The sequence below is a fragment of the Mobula birostris genome, chromosome 13 (genome assembly GCF_030028105.1).
Source record: "Mobula birostris isolate sMobBir1 chromosome 13, sMobBir1.hap1, whole genome shotgun sequence".
Classification (NCBI taxonomy): domain Eukaryota; kingdom Metazoa; phylum Chordata; class Chondrichthyes; order Myliobatiformes; family Myliobatidae; genus Mobula; species Mobula birostris.
The window spans coordinates 28,342,081-28,362,672 of NC_092382.1; the positions used below are offsets into that span (position 1 = coordinate 28,342,081).

The following is a 20,592-nucleotide window of genomic DNA, read 5'->3' on the forward strand; positions in this document are numbered from 1 at the left end:
TTTCAAAGACTGGGGAATTTAGAACAATGAGGCCCTGGAACAGGAGAGAAGCTGTGAGATAGTAAAAATTCATGGATAGTATCGACTGGCAGTACTGGTTTGAGGGGCTGAATAGCCTACGGCTGCAACTATTTTATTGTGTTCCTGTCTAAAGTAAAAGAGGGATCACGGGTCGTAACCTCAGAACACAGGGACTTGGATGGTAGGGTTGGAATATTTACCTTCAGGATGATAAAGTGAACATGGAATTCACGCCTCCCCCAGCCCATCGTCCTGTATAACCTCAGTCCCTTTTGTATTGGTTGTTCAAAGCATTGGGGAAAAGCCTGGACACAATATTTTCATGTTGATTCCCGTCCAAACACAGTAGTTTCCTGATCCACTGAGTTGCTGCATGCGGCAATTTTATTTTTGTTTGTTATTTTTGTTTTTATTACTTGTTATTTTTGATCCAGCTTTGCGCATCTGCAGACTCTCGTGTCTCTATGGTGCTCAATATTCTTGAGACTTTTCACCAGATGTTGGAAATATAGAAACATGGAAATCCTACATCACGATATAGGCCCTTCGGCCCACCAACTGGTGCCGAACATGTCTTTTCCTTAGAACTACCTCGGCTTACCCATAACTCTCTATTTTTCTAACCTCCCTGTATTCATGCTGTCGCTGTCCTTTCCATCTTTCTCGGTCTGACAGCTTCCTGTACTGAAAGCACCACATCAGTAAATACTGCTGGCGCAAGACAAATAATTTCACGGCAGACAGGTCAGTGACAATATCTGATTATGATTGGGAAATGACCTATGGAAACTGTAATAGGCAGCAAGAAGTTCAAATTGCTCGAAGCAAGATCACAGGTGGATCAACTGTGGCAATGGACTGCTTCGTGGGGAAGGAATTTATAATCAGTTTTAATACATGTAACCAAGCAGACCCGGCCTGTGTTTGCGATCTGTACCAGCTCGTTTAACCACCCCCTTTCAAGTGACCGTCACATTATCTATTCCCATCTCTCCTGATGCAATTACCCAGCCACCCTTTGAATTAGTATTGAGCTGAATTTATAGGGACCATCTCCATGTGTAAAGAGGACCCACGACAGCTTCAGATAACAGCTGCGTACCCAGGAATAGAAAGGCAACATTTCCCTGTGGAAAATGACAGTGCACAGGATGAACTCCCCCACATATACAAAATGTCGGAGCTGGACACTGGAATGTGCATACAGGAATATAATAGATATTGAGGGAGCGGAGAGCATACACACCCAGAATCAAACCCCATACCATAATGCTGAGCCCATTGTGCGGAGTGCTCCCACCCGTCACCATTTCCAGCCCTACAACGGCCCCTCACCATCAGACCTCTCTCATTCTGACCATCCTCCTCAGTACCTGGAGCACGAGAGCATTGTCACTCTGGGTGGAAGACGGGACCTCAATTGGACGGAACAGGAAATGCTACAGAGTGAGTAATGCACCGCCAGAGGGCAGCAGAGCACGGTTTAAAGTAATTCTGCGATTTTCCTAAGTGTGGTTTTCCACATCAAATGATCAATGTAAAAGATAGAGTCCTCCAATCGCCAGACAAGAGGTATTGTTTCTTTCCCCCCTCATGATAAACGGTAATTACAGCCGCCTCGTTTTCATTCGGCTTTCCAGTATCATTTTTTTTTCATAAATCGATTGCACTGCCAGATCGAATGCAGTTAGTTCCACGGATAGAAAAACAAAATAAAATACGCTTTGCTGTTGTTTTGGTTCGTTAAAGTTCAACGTACATTTACTATCAACTTAAATATATGCTCCTACAGAGGGCAATGAGATTTGTTTTGTTCAGAACGGGACCGGGCGTGTGGACCGAAAGGAAGTAGTAAGGAAACAGATTGTCACGGGGCCTTGGAATTTCAGCGGAGAAATGAAGGGACAAAGAGAGAGAAGTCCGGGGATGGAGAGAGTGTTGAAAAAGAAAACAAAACACATACGGCTCCGCTGTGTGAAGGTCCGATAATGATTTCTCATGCTGCAACTCACCAGTCTAAATGTGTGTACTGGCGAGAGAGAAGGCATAAGCGGGGGGGTTTACGGTGGAATCGAGGGGATCGGGAGCGAAATTGGGAGTAAAACAACGTGAGCGTCACTAAATGGAGAAATGAGAAACAGCGAAGAGGATGGGGAAAAGGGAGCGGATCCATTCTGACTAGACAAGCCCGGAGTAAAACACCGTGAGCATCACTAAATGGAGAAATAAGAAACAGCGGAGAGGATGGGGAAAAGGGAGCGGATCCATTCTGACTAGACAAGCCCGGAGTAAAACACCGCGACCATCACTAAATGGAGAAATGAGAAACGGCGGAGAGGATGGGGAAAAGGGAGCGGATCCATTCTGACTGGACAAGCCCGGAGTGAAACACCGCGAACATCAACAGGTAGAAGAATGAGACCGAGCGGAGAGAATGAAAATAAAACGGGCGGGCATGAGTGAACCGTCCCCGACCGTTCCCGTGTTCCACAGAGCGTCCATCGGGGTGAATTGATCCTTACATATTACATATCTGACGAAGGATAAATGTCACCTGTACAGGGTAGACCGGAGTGAAATATATCACCACTGAATGCATGCGTATTTCAGAGCGCTCAATTGTTAACCGTGGTTCTACATATCGGCAAGCAGATTGCTCATGGAGGAAAATGGCGAATGAATTTATTCCACTGCAGAAACCAAAGGTCTCTCTATGACTTAACGAATTTTGGTAACAGTTTCAGCGGGTATTTCACCGCGTTCTTCAGCTGCTGTCTGAACTTGCTCTGAGTCACGGCGTAAATACACGTGTTGCTGCAGGAGCTGAGGATCTGCAGCATCGTCGCCGCGGACTCTGCGATGTAAATCGGATCAATGTCCGAATAAACGGTAATGTTTGCAATCCGTCGGTAGATATCAAATACCAGCCGCGTTAACCATAGGAATATAAAACTACCGGTTATACTGAATAGTAAAACGACCGATTTCCTGCGGTTCTCCATCTCCGGGTCCTTGTCTTTCTTTCCGTTGCTGCGGCCCCGGAGCCCCCTCCGGACTTTACTGGCGGAAACAATCCGTCTAACTGTCAGAGCATTGAACAACTAAATCAGAATAAACGGCAGACAAGGCATGAAAATACGATGAATCATCTGAAGTGCGGACCACGAGGGGGACGTATAGAAGCTCAATTTGGTCACACACCCATAGGAAACTCCATTAATTATCATCGAAGGCTCTAATGTAAAGTAGAAAGGGATACTTTCTGAACAGCCCAGCACACTGACTGTCCCGATAACCACAGCCGCCGTTCCTTCGGTGCAATATTTTGTTTTCAGCTTTTCACAACAAATGGCCACAAATCTGTCAAAGGTGAACACGATTGTCAGCCAGACAGAGATCCTGGTGCTGGCTATAAGAAGGCAAGTAAGCACCCTGCAAACGGGAGTTCGATGGAGGAAGGAAGTCTTAAAATATAGGAAAACAGTCCCCTTCAGCAGAGGGTCAGAGATAACGACCAGGAGATCGGCCGCTGCCATTCCCAGCAGGTAGCGAGTGATACACTTGGAGAGACCGCACTTTCCTCGGGACAGGATCACAATCGCCACCAGGTTAACTGCAAGAGAGAGGGAGGGAAACAGAGATATTATTGACTCGTCACGGAAATAGAGCAGCAGTGTGATAGACTCAGATTAGATCTTGTGCTTTTTTTCTGCCTCAAAGGGTGAATACCGGACCAGGGACATATGAAGCGACTGAATGTGTGCATTATCGGCGCGACAGAGAATTTGACGTGAGTTTTGTAAATGGGTTAAAGCTGGGTGAAATGATCAAAACCGCCGAGATGACAGCTGTCTAAATGCCCCCTTGGCCGCAGTCGGGGATGGACATTAAATACCAGCATCACTGGCTCTGAACAGCACAGCAATGAAATGAAATCCATACCGGCAGTTCCCTCTGATCACATTTCTACAATAAATTAGCCATTCGGGCTGTTCTATCACCCAGTCACGCAATTCACAGTCGATTCATACGGACAGAACAGAAGGACGGCTGGTTCCCACAGGTGCAGTGTAGCCCGGTGTCCTCCTGTGCAGACATTTCAATTCACAATTATTCCATGACATCGAGACAGCGGAGAGGATTTCAGTCACAGGAAGCATCTCGGCTCCAATATGGAACGCTGCCTGCTACGAAAGCAATGGGATTAATATTGTCATCGCCTTCCGCCCATGACTGAAATGCGGGGTCTGGACAGGTGTCTGTGGAAACAAATAGAGAGAGAAACACTTCAGAACATCGGAATTAACTCTCAGTTCCTGCCGTTTGCAGGTGTGACAGCGGCTTACCAGGAATTCCAACGGCTGAAATAACCGGGTAGTAAATGTCTTCAATCCGCCAGATTACTGGATATCCCATTTGAGTGAGGCAGTGAACGCTATTACTCTGAATTCCACAGCTCGGCAAGACACTCTGGGCTGACGTACTGCAACAGGTTCTGATTTATACCGGATATCAATCTCCAGTGACAAGGTCCCACCTCTTTACATCACCTGCCGTGTCTCAGGTGTAAATGTTGTGGACATGTAACACGAACACGTCAGTATCATTGGCATTACCACATTCAGATCCCTCTGTGTAATTCGACCAGAATGTGCAATGGGAACAATAAGTGAGCAATGAGGATCTCTATTTACAACATCCCACAGTTGTACTGGCAGAGGTCACGACTGTTCCCACCTTCCCACCTGAAACTTTCACTGTGGTTCTCTTTCCACAAGCATTCCGGAATCGATGTTTCCAGAATTTTCTGCACTTCGCACTGTCACGCCTGTTGTTTCATCTACAAATAGATCCTGTTTTCCCTCAGTGTGCTCTGGATCCGGGGACACATGAAAACCCCTCCCAGTCTCCTCCTGCAGACTTTCATTTCATTTTTACTCAGCAGCTCCACTTTGGCCGCTCAGGCACCAAACCCACCCCATCCTGTCCCACTTTGTGCTCTCAGATATAACGCATACCCGCTGTGTACACAGACACAGACACTATCAAACCTGGAGGACAACGAGGTTTACGTCATTCTGATCAGCTTTTCCATGATGATGTTTATTTCCGATATTTTCAAGTCCAGAGCTCTCCATGGTACCCCCCAGCCCACCGCCCCCATCTCTTAAACCGTCTTCTCTGTTGAATCTACCAGAGGAACAGTTGGATGCTGAAATACAGTGGCGTTCAATTAGCCGTAGGAATATAATGGGCTGATAAGACCATTCAGTGCCCTGTGGGTCACGAGAGCAACTATCAACACGTTTGTCTCTGGTGTAAATACCAGCATGATTTAACAGAATATTTTCTGCCAAGTATAGATTCCACTCGGTACACAGAGGTCTTCATCCGCTGCTTTAACATAACAATACCCGAGTCCGTACATTCCCTACGAGGTGCCCTTGTAGATATAAATGCAGGACCGCCAAGTGAGGTCACATCATCAACTAAGGTCATATTGAAACCATTATAATCACATAGACACACACAGACACATACACTTCTTCTTCGGTAGTCTCTCGAAATCCGATGACGACGTTCACTCCATTAACGGTGAGATCTTTGATGACTATACAGTCCTATCCTGGACCCACAAGCTCTACTGCAGGTGGGACGTGTATATGTGGTAGGGGAGGCAACCATGGCTGCATTTCTCCCGGCTCTCTTCTGCTGTCTTCTGCTTGTTCTTTCCATCTCCAGAATACATGCCCCGTCCCATAACAGGGGTCGCCACGTGTTACGGTCAGCAGCAACATCCTCCAGGTCCTCGGGTCTGATCTTGCACTTCCTTAAAGCATTCTACATCTCATCCTTGTAGCGCTTCTTCGGCCCTCCAGCTGAGCGTCGACCATGATGTAGCTGGCCGTATAACACTCTGCGGGGTAGCCGACATGGGGGCATCCTTATCACGTACCCCAGCCACTGCAGCTGATGCTGGGTGATCATGGCCTCGATTCTCCTGCAGTTGGTCTTTACAAGTATTTCAGTGTGAGGCACCCGCTCACGCTAGGAAATCCCCAGGATGCACTGGAGGCAGCTTATGTGGAAGCGCTCCAAGGACTTGATGTGACGGCTGTAGGTTACCCAAGCTTCACGGCTATAAAGGAGGGTGGTGACACAGACCGCTTGGTATACGGCGACCTTTGTGGAGGGACGAAGGCTCCTGTTCTACGCGGAAGTCTCCCAAAGGCAGCTGACACACACACACACACACACACACACACACACACAGAGGCAAATAAATGTCAATGCATGCATTAAATTATTTCCCTGTCCGTTCCTTCCTCTTCCCTCACTGAACCCGTTAAACAGGGTATTTTACGGCCGATCGGACCGTCGATAAAGGGACAGAAGGAACAGAAGAGATATTTAAACAGCCACAGTACCATGTTGCAGAAACTAGAGGAAGAAAATGAATCGTGAGTTAGGACAATATAGTGTAGTTGCTCAGCCTGCCGGAGAGCAAAGTATTTATTATGCAGCAAGCTGAAAATGAAGAGAGAGTTTATATGCATTTCACATGAAGTGAAGATCCAGAGAGAGAACGACAGCAGTGTAGAGACAATCAACCAACGGGAGACATTCAGTCCGATAATAGGAGACTGTTGGTTGAAATTTCTACTTGATTGTCGCCGGTAAAATGTTGAAGGGTGGCTCATTTTTCACCCACCTGTCTCTGGGGCAATGTGAGAGTGTCGGGTTCATGTTGTAGACATCAGTCCCTGGTTCAGATTGAGAGTGTGGGCTTCTGTATGTGGCACTCTCTGGTTCAGTCTGAGATCATGTATTTCATTCTCTATATGTCAGTCTCTGCTACAATGTGAGAGGTGTGGGTTTCTGTCTGTATCTGTCAGTCTCTGCTACAGTGTGAGATTTTGGGGGTCATTCTTTATCTGTCAGTCTCTGCCTGTGTCGTCTCGGTCCTGTACCCTTGAACCTCTGATTCAGTGTGACGGAGTCTATTTTCCTCCTTCTTTCCCGCTGTTCCTCAAATTCAGTAAATACTCCTAAAATAGTTTCTTTATTCCCTGAACTATTTTTAGAACAAGAGTCTCCTGCAGTTGGTTTATGTTAAAATTGTGAGAGAGACAGTGCACTGATGAATGATGACGGTTGTATGGAGCAGTACATCCTGTGTAATAGAGTCATATGGTAAACAGTCCATTCGGCCCGGCATCATTCTGCATGCGATTCCTTGCTAAACCACATAGAATCAATCGAACAGAACCTGATCCCTAAATTTCTACGCTTTGGCAAAACAATCTCTGAAACGTTGAAATAAAATAAGGAAAATAAATATTTTAGTTCATTTAATTAAATGCATAACAATTTAGCATAACTAAATTAATAAATTTATCAAAATGAAGCGCACAGAGGCAGCGAGTTTCATGTTCGAGCGGCATTTCTCTCAACAGTTCTGAATTGCGCCCTTCACCGTGTATTCCGCACTCTTTGCTGATTCTGTCACGTATTCCTCAATGTGCACCAGACCATGAATTAACTGAAGTTATTTCCCACTCATAAATAATATAACATTTATTTCGATTTTCTTATGACAGCTTCAGACTGCTCTGCAATATGCCATGCATTTTTCATTGATAAAACTGTGACAGCCTTCTCCTGTGCAGCACAGAAAGAGTTTGTGAGCGGGAATGCGAGGGAGGCTCAAGTTTCACATTTGGGATCATCCAGAGCTGCACACTGCAGCACGCGCTTGACCGAAGAATCCTGAGAGTGTGACGTCACTGATTACGTCACTGCACCGCTGGGAGTGTTCCCCTCGTCAGGGACAGGGTGTGCGGAAGTGTTACTCCTGTATGGGACTCCATATGAGTCCTATATTACACCCATCAGTGCAGAAGAACGAGATCAATGGGGGTGAATGGACAGAAGATGATGAATGGACTCATATTACAATGTGAATACAATACCTGGACATGTTGGGATCGTGGGAATACTGGAGTACAGGAACAAGCCCTTTGACTCATTACTTCTGCTCTCAACAGGATACCTAATGAGACTAAACTCTGTTGACTGTACATGATCCATCTCCATTCATTCACTGCATGCTCATGTGCGAAGCCAACAACATCGTAAACAACAATGTATTACCGACTGACACACTTCAAGTCAAGTCTTTTTTATTGTAATTTCAACCATGACTGCTGGTACAGAACATAGTAAAAATAAGACAACGTTTTCCAGGGCCATGGTGCTACATGAAATAATATAAAAACTGCACTGAACTAAGTAAGAAAAAAAACACAAAAACTAGACTAGACTGCAGACCTATCCAGGACTGCATAAAGCGCACAAAACAGTGCAGAAACTACAATAAATAATAATACATAATAAACAAGACACTTGACAGATTATCGGTACAGTTTATAACTCTATTTGGACTCTGCAGTTCCAGTGCTCCGAGAAATAGGTCTGAGAAAATAACTTATTTACTCCGACCACCCAGCAGCAGCTGGATAATTTATAGAATTAGGACTGAAGATGGAAGCAAATTGCTGAGCGATTCCCTGCGCCAGCGCGTTTTCTAAACCGACCTGTCATTTACATATTACAGGGGAAATGCTACAATGATTTCAAAGCATCTTTTCCAATGCAGCCCTGCAACTTAAAACCAGCATTTCAAAGTGTTCAGCAGCAGCTTCTGCTGCTCGTTAAAAGAACCAGCCTTCCAAAATGCCAATTCCAAATTCCCAGTTCAAGCACGCACCAATTTATCCTAATGCCAATTTACCTCTGAATCGTGGTTTTATTGGATCGGGTGTAGATACGATCATATTTCGATCCCTTTGACCCTGAATCCACATGGCCAGTGTGGAATCCGTGTCTTCTTCTGAAATCAATAATAAATGAAACATACAAAACTACACAGACTAAAAACGCAGCGCAGGCAAAGCAAATATCCGCGCTCACACTTGTCTTCTTTCAAAACCATCGCAGGCAATTGGAGAATACAGAATAAACAATTTCCAAAGCTTCCATCTTCGCATGGTATAACCGTCCATTTCACTCAGTCTCCATGCTTCAGTGTGTGCAAGGACAGAGGGATAGAACAGCATCAACGACTTTCGAGATTGGCCGGTGCTGCGAGACACTAAAGTTCTAACCCAGACATACAGTCAGACAGCCACAGGAAACCACTGCACAGAAGTAGTGACTTCAGGTCGGTGATGAATTATTTAAACTGCCTACTCCCATCGACTGTACCCGGACCGAGGCCATCCATATCCCAGTACTTTCCCAATCATCTCTTAAACGTTGACATCTAGATCTCCATTACCATTTGCGTTGGCAGCACTGTCTACACTCTGAAGACCCTCTGGGTGAAGAAGTTTCCCATCATGTTTCTCTTAAACATTTCACAATTCACCATTCGGCCATGATCCACAGTTTGTATTCTCACCCATCATCACTGGAGAAATCCTGATTGCATTTACACTCTCTATACGCCTCATAATGTTGTATACTTCTATCAAATCTCCCTCAGTCTTCTACTCGCTCGGGAATAAAGTGCTGACATATGTAATGTTTCCTTTTAATTCAAAACATACAGTCCTGGCAATAGCCGTGTAATTTCTTTTTTCTCTGAATTCTTTCAAACTTAGTCAAATCTGTACTGCAGGTAGTCATCGCACCAGCGATGTAAATTGGGTTGTGCGGTCCGCTACTCCTTATGAAGTCAACAACCAATTCCTTCGTCTTGCTGACGTTGAGGGATAAGTTATTGTCTTCGCACCATGCCACCAGGTTCTTAATTTCCTCTCTGTACTCAAACTCATCATTACCCGAGATACGGCCTACAATTGTTGTGTCATCAGCAAACTTATATATTGAGTTTGATGGAAACTTGGCTACACAATCATGGGTGTACAGTGAGTACAGCAGGGGGATGGGTGCACAGCCTTGTGGGGCACCGGTGCTCAGAGTGATTGTAGAGGAGAGTTTGTCCCCTATTTTTACAGCCTGGGTCCTGTCTGTGAGGAAGTTGAACCAGCTGCAGATCTGAGTGCTAAGGCCCAGGTTACGGAGCTTAGGAATCAGTTTATTTGGAACGATGGTATTAAAGGCAGAGCTGTAGTCAATGAAAAGGAGCCTTACGTATGCATCTTTATTCTCCAGGTATTCTAAGGAGGAATGTAGGGCCAGACAGATGGCATCTGCCATTAACCTGTTGCTCCGGTAGGCGAATTGCAAAGCGTCGAGGTTGACCGGTAGGCTGTGGTTGATATGTGCCATAACCAATCTCTGGAAGTACTTCATAGCAATTGATGTCAGAGCCACAGGTCGATAGTCATTTAGGCATACCACCTAGCTCTTCTTCGGCACTAGGATTATAGTTCCCTTCTTAAAACACGAGGGGATCTTAGACTGTAACAAGGAGCAGTTGAAGATGTCAGCAAACACTCCAGCTAATTCGCCTGCACAGGCCCGGAGAACTCGTCCTGGGACACCATCATATTTAGCGAGATAGTTGATAAGGTTAACCACGGTTGTTTCCTCAGTAGCCATGGGCTTCTGGGAATGGAGCTTCTGGACTCATAATTAGTTTTTGCCCACAGAATGCAGAGAATAATTATGCACAGAGCATCATCTTCCTGGAGGTTGGTGGCCAGTCGTGTTTTGCACAGATCTGTTCTGGGACACCTCTTTTTTGTGCTATATACAAATAATTTGAACAAGGAAGTGGAAGGGTGGAATTAGTAAGTTGGCAGCTGATACGGGTATTGGTGGAATTACAGAAGATTATCGTAGGTTACAACAGGACATTGACAGGATGCAGTACGGGGCTAAGAAGTGGTGGATGGAGTTCAACCCGGAAAGATGTGAACTGATCCACTTTGGAAGGACACATTTGAAGGCAGAATACAGGGTTAATGTCAGGATTGCTAGCAGTGTAGTAGAAGAGAGGGATGAATGGGTCCACATCCAAAGATCCCTCAAAGCGTTTTTGCAAGTTGATAGGGTGGTTGAGAAGGCGTATTGTGTGTTGCATTCATTAGTCAGGGGCTTGAGTACAGGAGCCGCAAAGTAGTTTACTAATTCTAAAATCCTGGTAAGATCACACTTGGAATATTGTGTTCAGTTTTGAGCGCCTCATTCTGGAAATGATATGGAAAATTCATCGAGTGTGCAGAGGATGTTAGCTATGATGCTGCCTGGATAAAACATTCTGTATATTCTCTTTGGAGCAAAGGAGCTTCAGAGCTGACTTGATAGATTGGTGCAAGATACGTCTCTGCCGAAGGAAGTATAAGGCGTGACTTCCCTTCACTAGCCTGCACGCCACCCTAGGGCGAGAGGTAGCAAATGCATTTCCAACCCAGAAATCGGGGTCACGTGAAACCATGGGACCAGGTGGTTAATGGTCGTATAAGCAGCCGATGTCGGTCACGTGTTGTGCTTATTTGACCACTGACACCAGGCAGGCACCGCTGAGGAGTATTGATAATGGCTGTAGTCAGCTGTCTTGTAAAGACACTGTCTGGGAGAAGGCAATGGAAAAGCACTTCTGTAGAAAAAGTTGCCGAACAATCATGGCCATTGGAAGATCATGATCACCTATATCATGCGACCCGGCACAGAGCGAACAAAGGAATATTACCTGGGACCTTTTCAGTGCAAATGGTTTAGCTGGGATATCCAGGTGGGTTTCTTAAATTAATATGTATATTGTACAAAAAGAGCAGAAGCTGTACTGGATCTGGCGTTGGGTAATGAACCTGGCCAGCGGACCGTCATTTCAGACCAGACAGTTACCACAACTGCTTAAGTTTGACGATAGCTACAGAGAAGGGCAAAAATGGAGCTTGTGAAAGAGTATTAAAGTGGAGCAGGTTACATTACGAGAGTATCATGCAGGAACTAGAGGGAGATAATTAAGAACAGCTACTATTGGGCAAGTCGACATCCGCCATGTGAAAAGTGCCTAAGTTTTAACTACACAGAGCACAGGGCAGGTATGTTCCAGTCAGAAGGAAGGACAAAGAGAACTGTGGATGTCGAGGGAGGTCATGTTGTAGTCCTGAATAAAAAGGAAAAATAGATGAAGCTTTGGAAGATAGAATCAGACGGGGTCTTGGAGGATTATAAAGAGCCAGAAAATAATTTAGGAGGGGAATTAAGAAAGCCAGGAGGGGCCACGAAAAACCCTTGGTAAGTAGGATTAAAGAGAGCCCCAAGGCATCCTGTACATACATCAGGGGCAAGAGGATAACAAGGTGAGGGTGGGGCCACACAACGATAAAGATCGGGGGGGGGGGAAGCATGTGCCTCGATGCGAAGGATGCGGGGGCAGTCCATAACGAGTACTTTGCATCAATGTTTAGCAAGGAGAAAGACGTGGAAGGTGTGGAGATCAGGTACAGGAGTATTAATATGCTCAGGCATTTTGAAGTGTAGGAGGAGGTAGTGCCGGGTATCTTAAATAGGAATAAGCTGGATAAGTACCTCGTGCCTGATGAGATATACCCCAGGTAATTGAGAGAATGGAGAAGAGATTGCTGGGGCTTTGACCAATAACTTTGTGTCCCCCATAGGCACAGGCGAGGTCCTGGAGGACTGGTGAGAAGCTCACGTTGCTCCATTGTTCAAGAAGGAAACCAGTGATAATCCTAGAAACCAGAGTCCGGCGAGTCTCACGTCAGCAGTACAGAAGGTACTGAGGAGAATGCTGAGAGACAGGATTTATTAGCATTTGGAAAATCATAGCCTAATTAGGGAGAGCCAGCATAGTGGGGTAAATTGTGCCTTACTACATTGATGGATTTTGTTAATAACGTGACGAGGATGATTGATGGAGGCAGAGCTGTGGTTGTCATTTCAACACGTTTCAGAAAGGCATTTCACAATGTCCCGCATGTGAGTCTCATCCAGAAGATTAGGATCAATGGTGAATTGTCTGTTTGAATAGTTCGGGCCGCCGAGAATGAATGCTTGGCATGATGGTGGAAGTGGATACAATGGGACTATGTGGAGACACTTAGATCGGCACATGAATCTGAGGAAAACAGACGGATAAGGATGTTTTGAATGCATAATGGTTTTATATATAGATAGCCGTATAATTACTAATCTAATTGTTTTCCAGGGAGCTGTGATCATTGTGGGCCGCAGGGCCTGACCCTGTGCTATACTAATCTATCTTCTGCGTCAATGTTCTATAATATTGTTTCACCTACAATCTTTCAATGCGATTTTCGGATCAGAGTGTTGTTTTACCATACCGAGTTCCAGAACTTCTTTCAGCATTTTTTTCAACTCTGCCAACCCATTCCTCATTTCCACAAAGGATTTCCACATCACCCCCTGGGACTAGGAGTCTTTCCCCATCTCCAGGCTGAGGTACAGAAGGGAATCCTCTGTCATAGTTCCCTTTTCTGTGAGTTCTGTGATTTCCTGTAAACAATGAAACTGTTGAGTGACAGATTGGGTGAAAGAGAATGGAGAAGATAATATCTGCTTAATGATAGGACGTCCCAGTGATTTTCTGCACAGGACTGGTCACTAGGCATCCTCCTCACCCATTCTGTACATTGCTGGGTTCAGTCATTAACAGTAAAGTACTGTCTCTGAAAATTACAAATCAGAATATTATTAGAGCCATAGAGCCCAGCAGCACTGAAACAGCGGGGAGAACGAAGACGGGGCAAAGAAGGGAGGCAGGAAGGGGAGTGGTGGTCGAGTGAGGAGAGGCAAACAGAGGGGCCTATTTATACTTACTATCAAAAAAAAGTAATTGTTTGAACTTACTTGGTGCAAACTTATTAACCAACCCTATATATTCTCAACGTCCGATCTCCACTCTACTCGCAACATCTCCCGTCCGACCAGTCACCCCATACCTATACTTCCACCTATATCCTCTACCCACACACACAATGACATTTCCCCTACGCCCCAAACTGCAACCCCGCTTGGGGAAACACAATTAACTGATCCCACTGACCGGGTTCGGACGCAAAGCTAAAAATGGGGCTGCGGGACCGGAGAGCCCGGAACCTCCAGCAGACCCATGGCCCGGCCCTTTCCCGATGTAATCGACCCCCGATTTACCAAACCCTGGATCAGTCGCTACTCACCGCCATCCGAAAACGAGAAACACCGGCGAGAACTGCGTTCAGCACCGCACCTGCGTTTCGCAGGAGTTTCGCCGCAGCGGCAGCGCCACCGGTGGTCGGAGGTCTGAACTTCGCCGTCGGTGACCGAAATTCCACGCAGCGCCAGCAGTGGCCGGAGGCTGAAGCTACAACAAAGAGGTAAATCACAAACACCGCAATGCTGCAGATGCTGGATATCCAAAGCAACAGACACAAATTGCTGGCGGATCTTAGCGGGTCAGGCAGAATCTATCGAAGTTGAAGTTTTGGTTTGAGACTCTTCTTCAGAACTGAGAAGGAAGGGGGAAATATCCGAATAAAAACGGGGCGGGTGAGGAAAGGGCCAGCTGGAAGGTGATAGGTTAAGCCAGGACGGTGGGAAAGCTATACAGAGCTGGAGAAAAAAACAATCTAATACCTTCTGAAATGTCTGCTTTGCTACCGCTGCTACTGTGTGGTAACCGGAATTTCCGGACCTGAAGGCCTCGAAATCCTCGGCTTTGCGTGTTTCAGCGGCCGGGAAGAGGTCGAAGGCGCTCGGCAGAGGATGGCGCTCGGGAGGCTGCGCGGAACCTCGGGGTTTTCGGACGGATGGACTCAGGGTCGGCTGTGGTCGGCTGCTTCCAAGGTATCAGCAAGTTCATGGTGCCTGGAAATTTATGGCAGGGAGTTTCTCCCTTTTGCCGCCGCTATCGGGGACTCGGGAGTCGACCGACTCGGGGACTTTGAGATTTTTTTCTTTTACTGTGCCTATGGACTGTTCTTCATCAAATTATGGTGTTGCTTTGCACTGCTCTAACTATATGGTATAGTTATGTGGTTTTGTCAGTATTAGTCCTTGGTCTGTCTTGTGTTCTGTGATATCACGCCGGAGAAACATTGTATCATTTCTTAATGCATGTATGCATTTCTAAATGACAGTAAAAGAGGACTGAGTGTTTTCATACTCTAATAGGAGAGGAGAGTGGAGAATAGGAGAAAGGAATAGAGGAGTGGACCCAGAGAGAAGTGATAAGTAGGTGAGAGGAAGTCAAAGCTCAGAGAGGAGCTTCTGTCACCCACGCACTGCTGTGCTCGAGCTTGGTCGGTTTAACGGCTGAGCTACTAATCACGTGACCACCCCTCCCTCCCCCCCCTCCACACACACACACACACACACACACACACACACACACACACACACACACACACACACACACACACACACACACACACACACATACACACTCCGCTCTCAACAGAGGATTCCGGAGCTGGGCTATCCTATTGGTGCGAAGTGATGTCAACCACTGGTTCCAGCCAATAGAGGAGGGAGATCATCCCAGAGAGTGGTAGCCCCAACTCGGGGCCGAACTCCCCGTCAGAACGGAGCAAACCTCAAAGTAAATGTCCCGTTTTTAAAAATTATTTCCATTTCCATCCGTGGGAAGTTGTTGGCGTTTGTGAAGCGTCTCCTGCGGCCAGGGTCTGATCTATCGCTGACAGGTAGGAGGAAACCGCTTGGCCCATCGGCTTTATTTCAGCTCCCCGGAGGAGGGAGGGATCCGGGCAGAAGACGCGGGTGGGAGGTTTACTGAAAGGATGCCGGTGGTGTGAGAGGGAGCAGACAGGATGTTTGTACCGGTGGGCTCAAGAGGGGTTTATCTGTGGAAATGTCTGACCCCACGGTGGAGGCGAGCGGAGGGATTCACCACATTGGGGGGAGGGCGGGGGCAAACACCGGCAGACTGTTGACCTGCAAGTTGGGCCAATGGTCCGGGCAAAGTGACAATTATTTGGAGATAGGAGTGGTATTGGGGCGGGGGTGGGGGGGGGATGGGGGCAAGGATGCAATGGCCCGGGGTTTTATTGAATGACAGGACGGGCTGGAGGGGCCGAGTGGCCTGCTCCTGTTCCTGGTATCTGTGTGTTTAAAGAGATGGAATAAACAGATCCTTCTTGGGTCTGCAAAATGGCCCAGTGTGTGTTGTAGGGATCAGTGCTTGGAGCCCAGTTTTTCCCAAACTCTAAGAATAAATGAGGTGAGAATAGAATAGAATATATTTGGCTGAGGGACAAAATCCGACATTTCTCAGTCTCTTGTAGACACAGAATATTTATATATTAATAAAGACATGAATGTATATTAATAAGAACATAAACATAAGAACATTATATTAATAAGAACATAAAAACATATCTACATTGTTAATGATATTTATTAGTCTGTTATTGATACAACATATACATCTATATATTGACAATTGCATAAAATCTGTATTTAATGACATAAAACATATTTCAATATTGTTAATGACAGAGTTGTATAATTTATGTTCCGTGAGTTATCTGAATGTACTTGCCTGTGATGCTTCTACAAGTCAGTGTTTCTCTGTACCTGTGCCTTCCCGTACTTGTGCGCTTCGTAATAAATTCAACTGGACCTCAAAAAACTCATTATCATCTTGGCACCTCGGTAGTTCAAATGTGAAGAGACAGTACACTGTTAAATACAAGAACCTGAGCATTGTTGATGAGCAGAGGGATCTGGGAGTCCAAGTTCACCGCTCCGTGCAAGAGAGTACACAGACTGACAGGGTGATTAAGAAGGCAAATGGTATGCTGACCTTTATAGTCGAGGCAATGAGTTCAAATGTCAGGAAGTTATGTTAAATCTCGAGTTAGGCCACATCTGCAGTATTTCATACAGTTCGAATAGGAAGAATGTCGAGGCTTTGGATGCGAGTGCAGACGAGCTTTATCAGGAAATTTCATGAATTACAGAGCATGCATAATTTCTAAGGGCATATGCCAAAGTTTACATTTGTTTGTCATAGCTTTTTCCCTTTAGGATCATTTATATCATAGTATGTACTATTAATTCAGTAACTGTCTATTTCTGTAGGACATTCAGTGATTGTCCTTGGTGTGTTCTCCCACCAAATTCTATCTGCTCATTCCGTACCATATTATTCATATTGTGCCTGTATCTTATCAATAATTATATACCAACAATTTTATCCTGCTGTCTCCTTATTGTGAAGTATTTTACCTCACTGAGTTATTTTCCGCTATTAGTGTTTGTTACCTGGAACTAGCAGAGGATTTATTGAATGCAACGCGAGGTAGGTTAGAGACAACCATTACAATTTCAGTTTCAACGTTATAAAATGGCTGCTGTGTTAATTTTAAATCAAGACACTTTACAGGACAATGTCAGGGCAGACGTCTGTCACCTGAAGTTTAATTCAAGTTGGATAATACAACAAGAAAATGATCCGAAAGACAAGAGTAAATCAATAAGATAATGATTTCTAAACAAAAGTTTGTTTTTTGGAATGGCCGAGTCAAAGGCCTAATGTTAATCCCACAGGAATGTTGTGGAATGGCCTGAAGCAGCACTTCAGGCAAGGAATCCCACCGACATCCCAGAGCTGAAGCACTTCTGGAAGAAGGAATGGCCTAAAATTCTTCCAAGCTGATGTGCAGGAAGATCAACAGTTACCGGAACATCTGGTTGAATTTATTGGTGTACAAGGGTGGGGTGGGGGGGGGGGTTCATACCAATTATTGAAAGCCAAGGTTCACAGACTTTTTTGAACAAGTACATGTAATATTGAATCATGTTATTCTTGTCATAAGGAGACTCGCGCATTTAAAATTGACTTATTTGTTTACATTTTTGGAGGGCCGTTTTCTGCATTGCCAGGGTAACAGCCCATGTGACCGGCAGGGAGTGGTAAACATTTTTATCGTTGTCTGGTCACCGTTGCTCAGTGAGAGTTAATGGCTTCAGCAGCAGATGTAACAGATTGATAGAGGGGTGGGGAGGTTGTTGTGAACATTGACTGTGTGTCCTGAATTATTCCTGTGTTGGAATGAAGAGAAAACTAATGATGATCCCTTTCCCCATCTGGTTCCATCTGCTAATTCCCCGCGCATCTTGTTCAACCTCTGTCCAGCCTGTAACCCACCACCTCAATGATATACATTAACCACCTTTTTCTATCTCTGTCCAGTCTGTATCCCATCACCTCAATGATATATATCAACCAGTTTGTTCAACCCTTGTCCAGTCTGTATCCCATCACCTAAACGATATATATCAACAATCCTGTCCAACCTCTGTCCAGCTTGTATCCCACCAGCTCAATGATATATATCAAACATCTGGTCAGTTTCCGGCCAATCTGTATCGCATCAATAATTACAATTTTAGTTTCAACATTACAAAATGGCCAAATGTTAATCTTGACAGCATTTAAAGTGAGTCTGTTATTTCTGTTTTTTTGTCATTTTTGGACAGCCAATTTCTCTGTTGCCAGGGTAACAGCCCATGTGACTTGCAGGGAGTGGTTCTCATTTTTTATCGCTCTCTGGTCACGGTCCCTCAGTGAGAGAAAGCGGCCTCGGGAGCAGATGTAGCAGATTGATAATGGGGTGGGGAGGAAGTTGTGAACATTCACTGAATCGACTGTATTAACCCTGCTTTGGAATGAAGAGAAAACTAATGAATGTGGGCATTACATTGTGCAACTTTGTTCAGACCGTCACAAATGTCTTGTAATCAGTCAATAGTTGTGCATCACTTAAAGTGAAAAGAGAAAATGCTGGAAAAGTTCAGCAGATCGGGCAGCATCTTGGACAGTCCCAGTACTGATACTGGGTCTACCACAGTTTCTGTTTCCACAAATCTAATCTGATGAAACGAGTTTCCAGCACTATTATTTCAATTGTATATTAAAAGCATCTTATTCTTGTTAGCCTACAGGATATGTGATGGCCAATTGTGCTGGGCAAGACCTCATTTAACAATAAGATAATGACAAATCGAGTTCAGTTTAGCTGCAGGAGACAATGTGAAGCGTATCCCCGGTATCTAGTGACTTACGCCCAGGTTTTCCAGCCCGATCATTGGTCCAGTCATATGATCATCAGGTTCCCGTTCTGCCTTAGGTTGATGGAGTGTTAGTTTTTGAACTCTGATTGGCCGAAACACTGCATCGTATTACCGGTAGCAAGGAGTCCTGGGAGAGTTCTTGTTTACGCTGTAATCCTTTGAAACTCCGGGCATATGGAGCTCTCAGTATTGGGGATGTGGCCAAGGTCAGTACTTATACAGATGGGATACGATGTTCCTCCTTCCAATTTATTCAGAAGTCTCGGGCTTCTGGACATTGGTTGTGGGTATATCCTTGAATACCTCACTTGCTGTGAGATGTGGGGATGATGTGCGAGGCTTCTAGCGTCGGAAGTGACAGGTTCAGCTGTGCCACACTGTGAGGTTGCATCATGGGATATCATAGTTCTAGATCCAAGTAAAATGAACCCGGGGATCAGTCTGCCCAAGTTTATAAGGTGTTGGCCGGGTATTTCTGGTCTGGGGGTTCAGTGATCAAACCGTGTTTGGAAATTTTCCCTCACTGTCACCTGTCTGTCAGACAGTGGAAATCTAACAAAAACACAAGATGCTGGAGAACTGCAGTAAAAACTGAAAATGTTTGAAGTCATTCTGACAGAAGGTATGAATCTGAATCGTCACATTTGTTTCTCTCCCCACAGTTGTTCCTTATCTGCTGGGTGTTTCGGGTAATTCCAGTTTATTTTTGTATTACATTCACCGTGGAATGTTTTATATTTACTGAAATGAACCTGGTTTAACTTGGAAATGGAAATGGCTCGTTTTGTGATAACCATAGCTTTTCCCACTAAATTATCCTGGTACCAATCTGCCTGTTATTCCTGGGAGAATGTTCAGTGAAGTTGTTGCTAACAAGGTTTGCAAGAATAATCTCTGGAATGATCGGCTTTATGTATGAGGAGCATTTGATGGGTCTGGACGTGTTCAATGGAGTTCAGACGGGGTGAGGGTGGGGGGTGGTGAAGTAAACCTAATGAATGCTGAAAAGCCTGGACACAGTGGACATGGAGAGTCTGCAATCTGAGTGCACTGTCACAGAGTATAGACACTTACATTTAAAATTGAGGTGAGAAAAGTCCCTCCAGCCGAAGGATGGCTGCTGCGTGGAAATTGTAGCCGCAGAGGGTAGTGGAGGCTGCTCATGGCGTATATTTATGGCAGATTTAAATATGTCCGTGATTGCTCAGTAGCTTCAGGGTTACAGGATGAAGGCAGGAATATGGAAACACACATCAAAGTTGCTGGTGAACGCAGCAGGCCAGGCAGCATCTCTAGGAAGAGGTACAGTCGACGTTTCAGGCCGAGACCCTTCGTCATGACTAACTGAAAGAAGAGCTAGTAAAAGATTTGAAAGTGGGAGCGGAAAGGGAGATCCGAAATGGTAGGAGAAGACAGGAGGGAGAGGTATGGAGGGATGGAGGGGGAGGAAGGGAGCCAAGAGCTGGACAGTTGATTGGCAAAAAATCAACAAATCAACAAAAAATTCCCCTCCCCCTCCCCTTCCCCCTCCATCCC

The 20,592-nt window shown here is 45.4% G+C and overlaps 1 protein-coding gene across 9 annotated transcripts in view; it reads left to right on the forward strand.

The window, feature by feature from the left end:
- The first annotated feature begins 15,360 nt into the window (after positions 1-15,360).
- The window catches only part of LOC140208632 (NACHT, LRR and PYD domains-containing protein 3-like), a 40,078-nt gene continuing 34,846 nt past the window's right edge, over positions 15,361-20,592 (forward strand). For 4 of the 9 annotated variants that reach the window (XM_072277456.1, XM_072277462.1, XM_072277463.1 and 1 more), the window contains exon 1: positions 15,361-15,662. The gene's annotated coding sequence lies outside the window, so the exon portion shown is untranslated. The other 5 variants (XM_072277457.1, XM_072277459.1, XM_072277458.1 and 2 more) reach the window with 3 other exon arrangements.